The sequence below is a fragment of the Triturus cristatus genome, chromosome 8 (assembly GCF_964204655.1).
Source record: "Triturus cristatus chromosome 8, aTriCri1.1, whole genome shotgun sequence".
In the NCBI taxonomy this organism is placed as follows: Eukaryota; Metazoa; Chordata; class Amphibia; order Caudata; family Salamandridae; genus Triturus; species Triturus cristatus.
This window is the reverse complement of record NC_140591.1, coordinates 769,772,131-769,788,494: the sequence shown is the minus strand read 5'-3', so window position 1 is coordinate 769,788,494 and position 16,364 is coordinate 769,772,131.

The following is a 16,364-nucleotide window of genomic DNA, read 5'->3' as shown; positions in this document are numbered from 1 at the left end:
TCGCACATTATGTGGATAAGTACAAACAATAAGTAAGCCACAAATGCATAGTGCCTTTGCTCATATCAAAATTAGTTAAGTAAACAGGTGGAGTCAAGGTACTCAAGTTGACGACGTTTCGATCCCTTAACAGACTAGAAGGATAATCATCAGGATACATTGGTTATGCCTGAGAAAATGAGAAGCAAAAAGAAAGACAAGGAAGAAAAAAGAGAAAGGAGTTACACCCGTAGCAGAGTTTAAGTTCTAATAAACCAATGCGTTTCGACTTAAATCATGCGTGAAAGAACCAAGTCTACAGTGATCCAATCAGGACATGAGGGAAATTGCCTAATGTGCACCAAAAAAATCTATTGAGTCCAATAACAGTTGAAACCAGACCAGGTAGTGATGCACCTATCCGCTATAGTAAGTGACATCAGAAACCAATTCTATGTTAGGGCATCAACTAACCATGTCACAGGGGACATAAATTATTCCAATAACCCCCGTCAAAGAATTTCCAAAGGAGATGTGATCTAAAATAAATATGTTTGCACAGTTAACCAAAAATAAGTACCAAGAGTAAACTAACACATGCCAAAATAGCAGCCAGGAATTCAAGGACAGGCCTAAATACAAATAGAAAGTTCACAATAGTAGGGCGGTGTTACCAATTTCCTAATCACCAAGCTATGCCAAGACATGTATGGGGTGGGTGACAGCTGGGCCTTGTGCATTCCCTCTAGACAGCAGCACACAAATGGAGCTTAGGTGTGCTTGATGGGCCTTTAGCATCATGATGGGTCATCCTGGGCAGGATGGAAGGGAGGAGCTGACACTCACACCTGGACAGGCTGTGTCTGTCCCCACACAAAGAGCTGCATACCCCCTTGTAGTGAGTCTTGAGCGAGGGCAGGAATGGCAGGGACCTTGTGCACTTCAAAGGCCTCTCTTTGAAGTCTCCCCTACTTCAAAGGCACAACTGGGTATAAGTACTGGACCCCTGACACCACCAACTCAGTTCATTTCTGGACTTGAACACATCTTGCCATATACCAAAACAATGGTATAAGAACCACGACTGAACTAGACACAAGGCCTGGAGCCTGTAGAATCGCTGGGACCCCAAGGAACCACCCAAGGTAGTGACAGAGGGGACACACGGGGACTGTATGCAGTGTGTAAACACAACCGCGGGTTCCCGTTATCTTCTATGGGCAATGTCGCGGTTTTAAAGATTAGGGACACTTAGAATCGAGTCAGGACCAAACCCTTTTGGACTTAAGAAGTTCTAGGGCTAGCACCCACGGGAGCACCAGAGTACTCAAGTTACCTCACCCAGGGAAGCCGGGTGCATAGGTGCCTTTTGGTGTCGGGTCACGTCGTCGATTGCAATGGAAGCCTGCAAAGAACTGCTGCTGCCGTGAAGAGGAGAAGTGTCCGAGGAGATCCAAGTCTGGATCTAGGATGTAAGGAACCTGAAAGCAGAGGGGACAGAGTCTGGGTTACTAGCCAGTGACCGAGGGCAGGATGGACCAATGCCCACAGATGTCGGGTGCTTCAGGTAAGTTGAGGGGTGTCTTGACTCTTCAGCCACGAGGTTCAGGAGGTGTTGACGAAGTCCACGAGCCAGATTCGAGCTGTCCCACGAAGTCTGTCAAGTGCTGCAATGTCGGTGACCAGAATGGACCCAACAAGCCTTGGCAACGGCAAGTCACTGGAATTCAGAGAAAGGACTGCGGTGCAGACCAGCAAGGTCTGAGGGACTCACCCAGCAAGGGTAAGTCAGGGCACATCTGGAGCAACCAGGAAGCCTAAGTATAAGAGGAGTTGCCTTTGTGGGGACCTGCTAGCCAATGGGCTAGTGATCGCGAAGGAGCCTCAAGCGGTCACACTTAAACTGGCCCGTGGGTCAATCGTGGAATGGAGGCCAGCAATCTTTGGTGCAGGTGGTGCTCAAGGCTGGGGCTACTTGAAGCCCAAAGTACAACTTCAAGGATGACCAGAAAGATAGTTTTGCTGCAAAAGTTCACGATGTCCAGGGGTCATGGTTCCACATCACCCACAATAGCCACGGGCCTCAGCTTTGCTGTGGACTCAGGGTAACCTCAGAGAAGTCTGGAAATCCACCTCTGATGATGCAAAGACTTCGGGATCCGGCGGGAGCTTCAGCGATGCAGACCAGTCAGTTGCTTCTTTGGTGCCTGCCAAGCAGGGGAGTCACTCCTTGACTCCAAGGGAGATTTCTTCAGTCTTTTAGTCAGGATAGAACGTCGAAGATCCAGGATATATGATGCAGAGTTTCGTCCAGGGTAATCTAAAGTCCTAGGGACTGGATTCCTATACTTATACTAAGTTTAGGGGATGGACTAACTCTAAGGCTCCACCTATGGGTGGGCTTGGAAAGAGGGGAGGTTACACCCATTTCCTTTGTACAGTTTCACGCCAGAGCAGGGGCGGGTAGCCCCTGTAACAGGTTTGAACTGGACTATGCACAGGGACACCAAATGTGCCCCCAGTGCAGGACTTCCAAGCACCAGAGAGTGCTCCCGCCCAGCCCCAATACACATCTGCCAGTCTGGGGAGGTGGTTACACCTCCCTTCGACAGGAAACCTATTGTCCAGGCCTCCCCTGCCAGATTTTTGGTCAGCTGCAGGAGGCCAGACCCGTGTCTGTGGCAGAGGCATCCATTTTGTGATGCCAGGGCTCAGGAAAGTCCTACCGGGTTTGACCAGTGTGAACATGTTTCTCCCTCTAAAAGGGTGGAATACTAGCCCTGCCGCCAGAACTGGTGGGGGGGTAGTATTCCAAAGCATTTGACACCAAACACGACATGTTTTGATGCAGCCATTCTCAAAGTTAGCATTTACCGCGATGTTATAATGCACTTAAGAGTATATGGTATGGCTGTATCACAGAACAACATAAGTGAATGGGGCATCATCTTGCCCCAGACCGACTGCACAGCTACGTAGTGCCACTTTGGCAACAATTCATATTTTCTTCCATTATTAATCCTTTTTTGACCATATATTCCGTTCTTTTTATTCCTTTCTTTTCGGAACGGAATATATGGTCAAAAAAGGATTAATAATGGAAGAAAATATGAATTGTTGCCAAAGTGGCACTACGTAGCTGTGCAGTCGGTCTGGGGCAAGATGATGCCCCATTCACTTATGTTGTCATTTATCCAGGTACCATTTGGGCATGGCACCCGACCGATGTGCACGCACTCTCAGATAATTATGGACAAGATTGAAGGAATAAGTAAAAAAGGTGTGCACCCTACCACTTCTATTGAACATGTATCACAGAACAGCCATAAGGAAGTATTTCCAAAAGCTGCAGAGGGGCTCAGCTCATGCTTGGGCACCCTCTCACACAAAACCAAGCACTCTGCCTTCAGGATTGTCAAGGCCTGCCATAGGAGTGACTTATAGGTTTATATGTGTCTGTATATATTTATGTGGATATAGGTAGCCTATACCACTGTAAGGGGTGCAAGCACACCCTTACCCAGGCTGCAGTAGCAGACCTGTGGTGCCATTTTGGAGTATTTCCCAGGGGTGACATAATACGGTTGTACAAGCTTTATTCGAGATGTTTCTCATAAAAGCACAGCATAAAAACATTTATAGATTAAAAAACAAGATATTTACAAATGCAAATTCATATAACACAGCATAGGACACATTAAAGGTTAAAAAAACAAAATATGTACAGATAAAAATCCATATTGGCATTCTGTGCAGCTCATACAATATTGGCATAAAAATGTATACATTTAACAAGTAGTTTAACATTTTTCGCCAAAGAAAGATAAAAGAAAACCTGATTAACTGGTCCCGCTCATTAAACGTTGCCTAATGGCCCAGGCCCAACCCAAGTATTTGGCTACCCCAATAACTATTGATTCATGGGTTGATGTACACATAATTCTTAAAGCCACAGTGCTATCACGTGTCCCCAGGTTTTTACATACAGGGGAGAGCCATAGTCTCCTGGGTGATGCGTAAGCTTTGCATACAAATAGAAAGTGACCTACACTCTCCTCAGCTTTACCACATGCTGGGCATAACCTATTACTCGACTTTTGCCAGCGTGACGTTAGTTTTTTTAAAGGAATAGATCCGGATCTTAGCTGGAAGACTAGCTTCCTATCCATTGGTACCGTAATAGTATCCCAATAATTTTCTAGGATGGGAAAAATTTTTGTCTCTAAGAAACGACCAGCCATAGAATCGGACCTGACGCCGTTCAGCAAATTGCCACCCACCCAATCCCAATAACGGGATTTGAGGTCTTCTTTGCTTGGAAACTCCTCACCCCCTGGGTTATTCCAAAGATTAGAAAGCCCCAAATCAATTAACATTGCCCTTAGATTTTTAAGCCAAGTTATCTTGTGAAAAATGTCTTCCTTAATTATCCAGAGAAAACCCTCTGCATATTGCCTAATCTCTGGAGTTGTCCAAAGACGCCTCCAGTAGAGAACAGGGCGCAATCGCGCTCTATCAGTAATTGGGCGTTTACCCAACTCCAGAAACAATGGTATTAGGGGGGTGCTCTGAGGAAGTCCTGTAATCCCTCTGAGGAACTTATTCTCGGATATCTGTAAGGCCGCAAGATTGTCCCAGGCCCATAACTCTGCGCCATATAAAGTGGCACCTAAGACCTTGGCATCATACACTATAAGTGCGGGTTTAATCGGCTTTGTTTTTGATTTGCGGTGTTCTCCCCTCAGAGCACCTGAAACTTGTTGATGCTTTATGACCACTTTTTCTAAATGATGCGACCAGCCAGGGCTCTCTGCTATCTGTACCCCCAAATATGTAAACTCCTTGACAATGTCTAACTTACAATTATTTAGGGTTACCTTGGGATAGATTCTATGGTTTGGGGTAAAGGCCATTAATTTTGTTTTCCCCACATTTACCTCAAGCCCGTGCTCCGTGCAAAATGCATCGAAAATATTTAATGCACGTTGCAACCCTGCTGGGGTTTTTGACAAGATGAGAGTATCATCAGCGAACATCAGTATCGGAACCCTGGCGTCCGCTAACGAAGGTGCGTCTACACTTGCTTCCAACATTCTCCCAACAATCCCATTAATAAATAATGAGAAGAGTAAGGGAGCCATGGAGCAGCCTTGTCGGACACCCCTTTCCACGGGAAAGTCCGAAGTGAACTCACCATTCCCACCCCACTGTATTCTTGCGAAATTGGATTCGTGGAGACGCATAATTAAAGTAAGCAAATCAATAGGAATTCCCATTTTTTGCAAGACCAACCATAGCTTAAACCTGGGGACTAAATCGAATGCCGCCCGTAGGTCGACAAACGCGACATATAGGCATCCTCTTCCCAATAGAACCGTCTTCCACCGCAATATAGTGAAGCGGAAGACCTGATCGATGGTACTGGTAGCACGTCTAAATCCAGCTTGATATATGGAAAGGGCATTATTGGCATCAACCCAGTCCATAAGCTGGTTTGCAACCATTCTTCCCACTACTTTTTGTATGGTTGCTATTAAGCTTATGGGCCTATAGTTGGCCGGCGATGAACGATCTCCCTTCTTATGGATGGGAATAATAATTGCACCTTTCCAAAGGTCGGGGACCACCGCGCCCTTGGCTAGGGCATTTGCTACTAGGAAAATATACCTCACCCATCTCGTCATGTCATATTTAAAAATATCCGGAGGTATCCCATCTAACCCTGGGGCTCTCCCACTTTTCACAGATCTAATCGCGATTTCTACTTCTTTGGGGGAGAAAATGTTGTCAATAGCATAGACTGGCGCTATGCCTTCACCTACCCCTGGATGCATGACTTCGGCATATTGTGGTCTGAAGTAGTCAACCCAGGCTTCTTCAGCTACATTATTATCTGGCTTTACTGGACCACCTCCTCTACCCCACTTAATAATTTTCCAAAAGGACCAAGAGTCCTTCTTGTTAGAGGCCTCTTTCAACTCGGCCCAGTGGTCTTCGTCCCATTTCTTTTTTGCTTGGAAAATGGCCAATTTGTACTGTTTCCTTGCGTCTTTTATTGCGACGCGGTCCCTGTTCCTAATAGCTTGTCCCAGTACTAGACGTGCTGATCTACATTGGTGATTGAACCACCTACCCACTTCCTGGGTTTTATTCCCTTTCTTACTCTTTGTCAAAAAACATGGTTTAAGAAGGGAAAATAACTTATTATGGATATCGGTGATGTCTCTAACCCCGGGAACTGTTGGGTCAACCGCCTCCATAGCAGTAATTGCGCTATCAACCACATTGTTGATGTAGGTTATTCTTTCTTCGTTAGCCAATACCCTTGGCCATTTCAACCTGCGTTCGTCGTTACTCATGACTGAGATCTGATCGTTCTTTAAAAACAAATTTCCCACTCCTGGGTTCCACCACCTATGAGTCACACAAAGGGGATTATGATCGCTTTCTATTCTGGGTCTAATGGCCATATCAATAACCCCCTGCCACAACTGAAGACTACATATTATGAAATCAATTCTGCTCCTGCTATTACCATTATCAAAGGTGCAGCTACCCTCCTTGTCCCCTGTAGTTCTCCCATTCAATGCTCTTAGGCCATGTTCCATACAGATAGCATTTAGTAATAGGATGTCTTTTGTCCACCTTGGGACGGGGTTTAGACACAAGGATGGTACTCCCCATAGGTTATCCTCGTCCATCCCTAGGGGATCGTTTGTAGAATCTAAAGGTTCAAAAGTCCTATTAAGATCCCCGGCTATTATTACCCTGCTATCTTGGGACTTTGTCTCTAAGCAGGCAGACAACAGTTCTAAGGTCGAGGAATTGGTTGTGTTACTGCCTCTTATATAAACATTATACAGGTCCAAAGGTGGACCCTTATCTGCTAAGATTCTTATTAGTTGTAAGTCGCTACTTCCCAGGTCCAATATTTTAATGGTAATGCCCAAATCTTGTTTTACCCATACAGTAAGACCTCCCTTGGGCCGACCCCTACCACCTTTCGATGCTGGTATTGAAAAGTTTAAATAGCCACAACAGAACAGGGGGTCGCAGGCCCAGGTTTCTTGGAAGCAACATACATCGAACCCACAGATATATTCTACCCAGAGTTGGGAGTCTAGCTTGCTACTCAGCCCTGCCACATTCCAGGATAAAAGCGTACCAAAGCAGAACTCAGACCCGTCATGATTATTAGTGTAGGAAGACACTCCGGAAGTCATTGGGCCTTTGGTGTTAGTAGCTACCTTCCCCAGATTATCGATGGGATCAGGAGGGTTCATAGTACTAACATTTATATTTTCCATCCCGGTACCTCCCTCTACAACAAAATTCCCCTTCGCTGTATAATCAACAGTTAAGATTGTGTCACTAAAACTAACATGATCTTCACTGGCCCCCTTGGACTCATTGTTAGTCCCTTCAATACTACTACTCCACTCTCTGGTAGTTTGTCAATATCCCCACCCTGAGTCCAACCGTCCAACTTGGAGATTATGACTAGTACATGTGGTATGATTCTGGCCTACTAATAAAGCTGGTGTGGTAGTAATTGGCCAGGGTATAGCAGGAGGATTCAGGGGTTCCTTACGCAGGCTAGTCAGTGCGCTGGATGGACGGGGGTAAAAGAAGGTGAGATCTACAATTCTAATATCGCCCTTGTTTTCCCCCCATCCCTGCCTAGTTATCCATCCCGCCACCCTAGGATCTTGAAAGTTGACCACAACACAGTCCCCGCCCAAGCTTTTTGATGTGTATCCTATCCAGTCTATTCTCCTTACGCCTATGATTAACCCATCAAGATCTCCTGGGAGAGGTCTATTCTCCCTTAACCAGTGCATGGTTTTATTTTTAAGCATCTGGAAGGTTTCTCTCTGCCCTGTGGGGAGTGATGGGACGTTTGTAAGGACTGCTACATAGGGGAAGGAGTCCGGAGTAAGGTTTACTGGGGGTTTTCTGTGGTGTGGCTTTGTCACGGGAGGTGGGATTAATTTGGAAACTATAGGATCAGGACAGGGTGCAGGTTTCGACACCAACTGAATATTAGTTGGTTGAGTTGGAGCTAGAACTTTACCTGCTGAAAGACATGCATTGTCCCCTGTCCCAACCGCAGGATTGTTAGGAACTAACTGCTTATTGGTTATTTTTGTGGGAACTGAAGCTTTACCCACTGTAGAACGCACGGAAACCCCTAGACCAGCCATAGGTGATGGATTTTGTGACTGAAATGCCCCCACCTGGGGTGGATTTGTGGTATTAGTTGTAGTAGTATTAGGCTGGAGTTGGACAGGGCCTAAATATACCAAATCAGTAGATTTGGGTGTTGTTTTCGCAATGGTGTTGCTTGTCTTCGGGAGTGAAGGAGAGCTGTTTTGCAATCTTCTACCCTTATCTTGAGTGACAAGGTTAGTATTATCTTGGGGCTTTATACTTGAATCCACCCTGACATTAGATTTAATCAGTGATTTTGTAGAATAAAAATTATCTAGTGTTGCCTGCTCAAAGTGGTTTAACCTATCAGAGAGCTTGGCAATTCTATTCTCTATCGGGATAAGTATTAGTCTAAGTAACCTTTCTAGCTCAAGGAGCAGGTTAGCAGGTAATAACAATTTGTCGTTACTTGATACAGTAGCCTCAAGACAAGTTTTCTCTTGTGAGTCTAAAATACCCAAGGGAACATGGTTTAAGTTCTGAACACTTCCTCTACTGTGATTTTCTTCAATAGCAGCCTCTCTTGTACCCACAATTTTGTGTAGCTTCCTTTGCTTGGAAGGGGGTTTAACCACATTTTTACATTTTCTTTGTGGGGCTAATCTTTTCCTCTTAGACCCGAGCTTAGGTCGGGTTGGAATAACCTGAGCATCTAATTCAGGAAGCAATGTGAGACTGTTGTGACTCCCACTGGATCTGTTCGCATCTGTAGCAGTTTCCTCATTTTGTGTCTGTCCTTCAGATTGTTCGTTGGCAACTGGAAAGGTTACTGAAGATAATGGAGTCACCAGAGTGGGATATGTTTGAGTTAAATACTTGTCCGTTGAATTTTTGAGCAATTCGATTGATTGTCTGCGCTCTGCGCGCCTCTCGGCCAAGGTTAACTCTTTATCGATTAAAGATGAACGATTTAAAAAATATTTGTCTAAAGGGCCTATAGCCAATAGACCAATCTCAGACGGTAAGGTAGTTGGTCGGACGCTGGCTATACTTGTTGTGGCAGACATTGCCCTACTTCACGCCAATACAGGGTACAAAGAGATTCACTTACTATAAAGGGAACTATAACTATAGCCCCCGGCAAGCTCCGTCGCACTCCCGCTCAACGTATTCATGTGTTAATTTATGACACCAGCAGAGGCTACCCGGTTGTTGGGGGTCGGGGGCAGGGAGGGAGAGCAGGCCAGGTGAAACAGGCGGGGTTACTGGGGCTCCTAGAAACTATAGTCCCAGCCCTCTTGCTCGCAGCCCTCAGCCCCTATCCTTCCCCTGCTACAGCTAGCAGCCCACAACAAAGAGCACCCCTCTGTGAGGCGGGACCTGTGCAACGTGTTCAGCCGAGCGTCAAACACAATACAAGGAATCCACGTGTGATCTAGGAAGCACAGGCAACAAATGCACTTTTGTCCGGGTGACCCTGTTGTATTTCTGACTTCTACTTACGCGTGGTGATGAACACAACAAAAACCTGCGGCGTTATGTTTAAGAATATAGGCTGGTGATTTTGACGCGATCCGTAGCCCAGCCCTGTCTCCTCTGGCCTCTGAGGGCCACAGTGGGCCCGCCCTTTGTCCGGGCCTAGTCCGGCGCGTCCCGCTCGCGTACCGCGAAGCGGATGCCGTCAGGACTTAAATAGGGCGTCACGATATTGTGGCAAGTGGGAGGGGATATGCACAGGTGCAGCAACGCACGGGCTCCTGGGAATCGGAGTCCCGTGTAGTGCCTTCTCCCCGACTTAGTTTCAGCCACTCGCGGCAACAAACGGCAAGCAGAGCCCCTCCTAGGGCGACAGCACAGCAGGCAACAACAACGAACCAGGTAGGTGTCAGACGAAGCGGGACCCGCGCCAGCGGGTTCCGCGAGGCTTTTTCAACCTTCTGTGGCGAGTGGGAGGGGATATGCACAGGTGCAGCAACGCACGGGCTCCTGGGAATCGGAGTCCCGTGTAGTGCCTTCTCCCCGACTTAGTTTCAGCCACTCGCGGCAACAAACGGCAAGCAGAGCCCCTCCTAGGGCGACAGCACAGCAGGCAACAACAACGAACCAGGTAGGTGTCAGACGAAGCGGGACCCGCGCCAGCGGGTTCCGCGAGGCTTTTTCAACCTTCTGTGGCGAGTGGGAGGGGATATGCACAGGTGCAGCAACGCACGGGCTCCTGGGAATCGGAGTCCCGTGTAGTGCCTTCTCCCCGACTTAGTTTCAGCCACTCGCGGCAACAAACGGCAAGCAGAGCCCCTCCTAGGGCGACAGCACAGCAGGCAACAACAACGAACCAGGTAGGTGTCAGACGAAGCGGGGATATTCACAAGTTGAGGATTCGTGGTCCTGATTGAAGCCCGCATAAAGCAGTCCGTTTCCATGCGGGTTGGCCGGCAGCAGATTCATGGCTGAAGGGCGAGGTCCCTGCACTTAGGGTGACAGTCAGAGCATCTCGTGCCCTGTAAGGGTACACTGGACGGAATCCCTAACAACACGAAAAGAAGGAGGTGACTTCCGTCTCCGATAGGAACGAGCACCGAGCGCATCGACCCACAACCACCGCTTCAAGATGGCCGCCACCCATAATACATGCTTCAGCCCCTGGTAGGCCTCTGAGGTACCTATGCCCTAGGTACATAGTATACCATATACTAGGGGCTTATAAGGCACTCCAGAATCCAATTAGGTTTGTACCTAATGTACATGGAAACCATTTTAGAGAGGAAGCAGCTAGGCTGTGGTCCTGATTAGGAGGGCCACTGCCAGCCTAAGGTCGAAAAACAATGAAACACCAGCAAAAAGTGGGGGTACCCACGTGAAGCAGATCCTACTCTCCTACAATCACCCACTACTTAGTGATAATAGCTGTCGACCCAGATCCTAATAACCAAGACCATGCTTGTTTGTTTAGAAGAGTGAAGGCTACAGTTGTATTGGGTGCCTTTACTTACAAGCAATCCTACATTACTTCACTTAGTGCTCTGCGTTTAAAGTGATACCTCAAAACCTTTATCCCTGTGACCATTCATCTCCAGTGCCTCCACAGCCCTCTTTTGCCTAGTGCCACTTCTGGTAACTTTTGCCATTTGCTTGAATCAAGTGACCATGTCCGTAGGTCGCCTCCATTATTCATTCCCCTTTGGTTGGCTGTATACTGCCAGTAGCCCGGTAGTGTTCACCGTCTTCGCAAGAACAGAGGGTTACTGGGGAGAGTGGGTGAGGTTTTAAACATCAACCCAGTCACCCACCCCAGAGGCCTGTCTCCCTCCTGGCCTGGAATTTTGTGCTGGGGTGCCTTTCTACCTAATGGCCCTCCATCTCCTTTTAAGGTTAGAAATTTCTCCCGAGAACATCTGTACTAAGACTGTGGCCCAACCATTTTCCCACCCAGCTTGGGCATATCGCTTGATTGCTGTATTCAGCTCTTAGGAAGGTTCGAAAGCATTTATTAACCATTAAATATGTTCATTTGAATGATACATACCAACTACATTTCCTTTCTACAAGAGAGAGAATAAATTATACAATGAAGACAGAAAAGAGATACCCAATTATCATGTCGATACAATCAATCTGAATTATAACCAGGTGAGAATGAATCAGCTGTACACTACTTTGAAGATGTGCATACGTTGATAAACTAGGTTTATCCCTCCCACAAGTACCCTGAATGCTGCTGAGTTTAGCTCTCAGGAGTGCTCTCCTAGTCCCAAGACTTTGGTTCTCATTGGGGCACATAGTTGGAATGCTCTGTGAAATGAGGGTCAAGATGGTGAGGCAGCAGAGGAGCTACTGGGTTATCTAGACTCATATGGGTCAATGGTAGAACAAGGTCTGTGAGCAAAATGGTAACTAGGAAACAATACTGATATTGTCTATCAAGATGAAAAATGGCTATCCGTGTCCACACCACTCTCAGCTGAAATGTTGTGGCTAACAACAGGAAAAAATACTGGCAAACAGTAGAGGTGCCTAGCGGCAGGCCACTTGGCGAAATTGCATGATGTTTTGTCCTCTAAATGGATGAATGCTAATCTGCCTAATGTGTGGACCACTGTGCCCAAATGTCGACTTGTAAGGCTGTCTCCTAGTCTTTCCACACAGCAATGAGGTAAAGAAAGAGGGCCTTATTCATGAGATTTTGCCTTAGGGCAGCACCGCAGGCATTCCTGCTGCCCTGCCCTACAGCAAAAGAAAAGGTGAGGAATGCACCGTATCAATGGGATAGGGCGCATTCCGGTCCTTTTCCCCTGCACCGGCCGGGCGCACAATGGGCTGCAATGCGCCAACGCAGGCACCTTTGCACCATGGTGCAAAGGGTGCATGCTTTGCGGGGATAATTCTTTTTGTGCAGGAAGGTGATTTTACATCGCCTTATCAACAAGATCGCTCTGACCTGTATTAGCGCTAATTTCTGCGAGTTAGCTGCCGGTTTTTTATCGCCCTGCATGCCATCGCTAATGACATGCAAAGTAGGCGTTCCAGAGCAAAACAACATGGAAATAGTCGCTAACACGGCTTCGCCATATCAACAAGCCTGCAGCAGACCCGCGAAGAGTCAAGAAGAATCGCGCTATGCACCCTTTATCGCAGGTATTTAACGTCTGCTGTTTTTCTGAATTAGCCATATGTTTAATGAGAGGTGGATTGCATGGTTAAGGCCACAGGGCCGTATTAGCGAGTTTATGCTTTATCTCACAAAATCGCTGGATTTGTAGCGCTGTTGGGGGTTTTCGCCGCTATCACTGGATTTCATATCGCCAAGGCGCTAATCTTTGTTGATAGTGCGCTGACAAGGCGATGCAATCCAGCGATAGCCGGCGATATGAAAAATCGTGCTGACTGCGCGCTGCGATGTTTATCGCATGTTGTTGTTGATATGCCACCTGGTCTTAAGGTGGCAAAACGAGGAGAAATGCTTTATGTCTCCTCGTTTTTGCTTTTTCCATGTGTGCTGCCTTGTGCAGCACACATGGAAAAAGCAAAATGCATTGGTCTGTTAATGTACAGGGAGGTGAACCCTTCCTGTACATGAAAAAAACGTTTTCAAAATGCCATTTCGTAACTTTCATAAGTGCTGCATGAAGCAGCACACATGAAATTTACAAAATGTCATTTTAGGTTTGTTTATGTGCAGGAAGGAACTCCTTCCTACACATAAACAAACCTCCCTGCTCGCAGACACCCTTACACTCTGGTGCAAGGGTGCCTGCGCTGGCGATAAGTTGTGTAACTTATCGCCATCGCAGGGGGAAACGCCAGGCTGCACCGTATCCTTGGTAATATGGTGCAGCCTAGCGTTTCCGAAGTGGCAAAGAGAAGCGATAAACAAGACGGCTATCGCCTCTCTTTGCCACATCATTGATAATATGCCCCTTAGTTCCTTGGGATTCAGCAACCCCCACATTCAGCAGCACTAGTGATGGACTCCTAAAAAAACTTTGCACTTATGTTTTATTAAAATTTAAAAAACTTTATTTATGCAAAGTTGCAGTCATCAAAGGGAAGAACAAACAAAGGCATCAGACCAAATTTCCTACACGGTCATATACTACCACTCAGATATTAAAATAGCGGGTGAGTACAGTATTCACCTACATCTAAAGGAAGGCAAATCTCCATGACAATGAAACAATATACCAATACCATGGGGGACATATTCGTAATGGAAACAACAAAAAACAGTCTTCGAAATACCAGTGCCGGACATTATTTCTTAGTATGTGCATTTTCCCAATTTTAATCATTTAATATAGTTTTGTCAGCTTTCCTTAATCAGTAGTTTCATGGAGGGATCCAGATGTCTCTAGGCTTAGGTAAAGGATATAAGATGCCAGAATATGTATCTGCCATATTATTACAAAAAGTAAGATCTCATAGCCAATCCTGTAGCTTATGTGGGGACCACCCAGCCAATGCATTGCTACCCTCCGTTTCATAAACAACAGTGCTACGGCAAGAAATTTCTTGCAGCCGGCTACCAGGCAGGTCAACAACAAATCCCATCAACGCAGTCATCGTCATGATAGGAATATTCAGATCAATCATCTTGATCAAGAAATAAAAAACACAATGCCAAGAATCATGTATATGGGGGCAGGACCAAGTCAGATGTAAAAAAAAATATATAACCTATGCTTCACCTTCTGTAGGAATTTGCACAGTCTTATAAGTGTGTTATTGAAACTTCGCAAAAATAAGAAATGAAAAAATTTGTATTCACTAAGAAATGTCCCTGGCTTGATTCTCAACATTTGTTTGTCCTCATTACTTTCAAGTCCCTCTCCCTGTGGATTCTATTCTGGGTAACATCACTAATTTGGACCTGAACCGCCTCTGAATATAAAGCGACTAATTTACTTATATCTTGCCATGCAGGAACACAACATATTCTTGTGGCGCAGCCGTCATCGGTGCATACAGTGTCCTGAAGAAGGGGACCAGTACATAACATAATAAAATTGGAAGAAAAGAACAGCCCCCTCAATCTTTAAATCCTCGTAATGTCAAATAACAACTTTCCTGACAAAGGATTCCCATTAGATCCATCTGTGATTCAGATAGGATCCGCTTAGAATTTTTCTCAACCACCAAGGGGATATTTGGATGGTCTGCTGACAGCACAAGCAGGGAGTAGAAATATACAACACCTCTAGAGCGAGACAATATGTTTTACCTACTACACCCACCAAAAAGCTGTTTCATCAGTGGGTCGCCAGACCCTTTGGGTTAGACTAACAATGATTTTGGAAAATAGTAGCTCTTATTACATCATTACCCAGGCTTATCCTTTGTATCCTTTTTGAGTGCTGTTGCATCACCTGAACGACTAGCACAACCCTACTTCTGCAACCATATTTCAACAACTTGACACTCAACCAAACCTACTGGGATGGGTGGGTGTTGAAAGGTGTTTTTGTTGCAGAGGATTTGCACTGTCCAGATTTTTGGTGCAAACACAAGTACAAGTTGCACTCGACAGGATGGACCTTTAGTCCCAGGCTGAGGCTTGACACAAAAATTAAATTACAATGGATTACAGTGAAGCACAGTAAACACCACAATGATGGCAGTGAGTAAATTTGCAAACCATTAAGGTTTATTAATAGATTTGACAAGTTATAAACTCATATCATTCTAATTAGTCATAAATCAATGATCATCATATAAATGTGCTGGTCAGTATATTTCAGAGTGATTCAAAATACCAAAGACAAACTGTTGAATGTTATCATAAGCAAATCAAGCAGATTCAGTTTCCCCTAATGGGAATATTCGCCAATATGCTAGCCTAAGAAGAAATCGGGAAAAACATGAGAGAATTCAAGCAGGAGGTGTAATAAACCAAAGCATTTAAAAGCAGATTCAAATGAAAACTCGGGGGCATATCAGCAGCACCCGGCGATAATTATCGCTCAGCGCTCTTAGCGTGAGGATAATTATCGCCGGGTAACGTGGATTTTTATCGCTGAGATAGCGTGCTATTAGCAACGCTTATCTCCTCAGCGATTAAAATCCTCACGCTAACTGCCTAACGTGAGATTATCTCACGCAATGTGGCGTTAGCTTGCTGATAGGGACTCACAAACTTAGCCATGATATCCACCTTCCGTAGGATATCAGGGCTAAGTCAGTCCTGAAGCAGGCGTAAGGAAAGTAGCGATAACTGGGGTTATCGCTACTTTTCCTGACGCGATGCTTCATAGCGTGGGGCTTGAGGATAGGAGAAATGTCGCTTAGCGACATTTCTCCTGTCATGTTAGGTCAGGAACGCCCACTTTGCATCTCATTAGAGATGCAAAGTTGGGCGTTAGGAATCCTGATGCTAAAGCAAGGTTTCATGCGTTAGCGTGGCCTTGCTAATTAGGCGGTAAAATTATCGCCGCTTTTCGGCTGAAAACGGCCGCAAAAGCGGCGATAATTTTTTATCGCCTGCTTGTAAATATGCCCCTCAGTGAGGTAAATGAGAATGGATTTGCCCAGGAGTATAACTCTTTGAGCAGGATCAAAGTAAGGCATACCATCTCAAGGGAATGGAAAGGGGCATCTGGGCAGCAGTGCACAATTAAATCATACAATTCTGGACAATTTGCAACGCTCTCCATGGTTCTGAGGCAGAGCGGACAGATCAATGTTGACCATTTCACAATATAGGGGCCGAACCCTCTTTCCAGGCATCACACAATGGAAGTTTC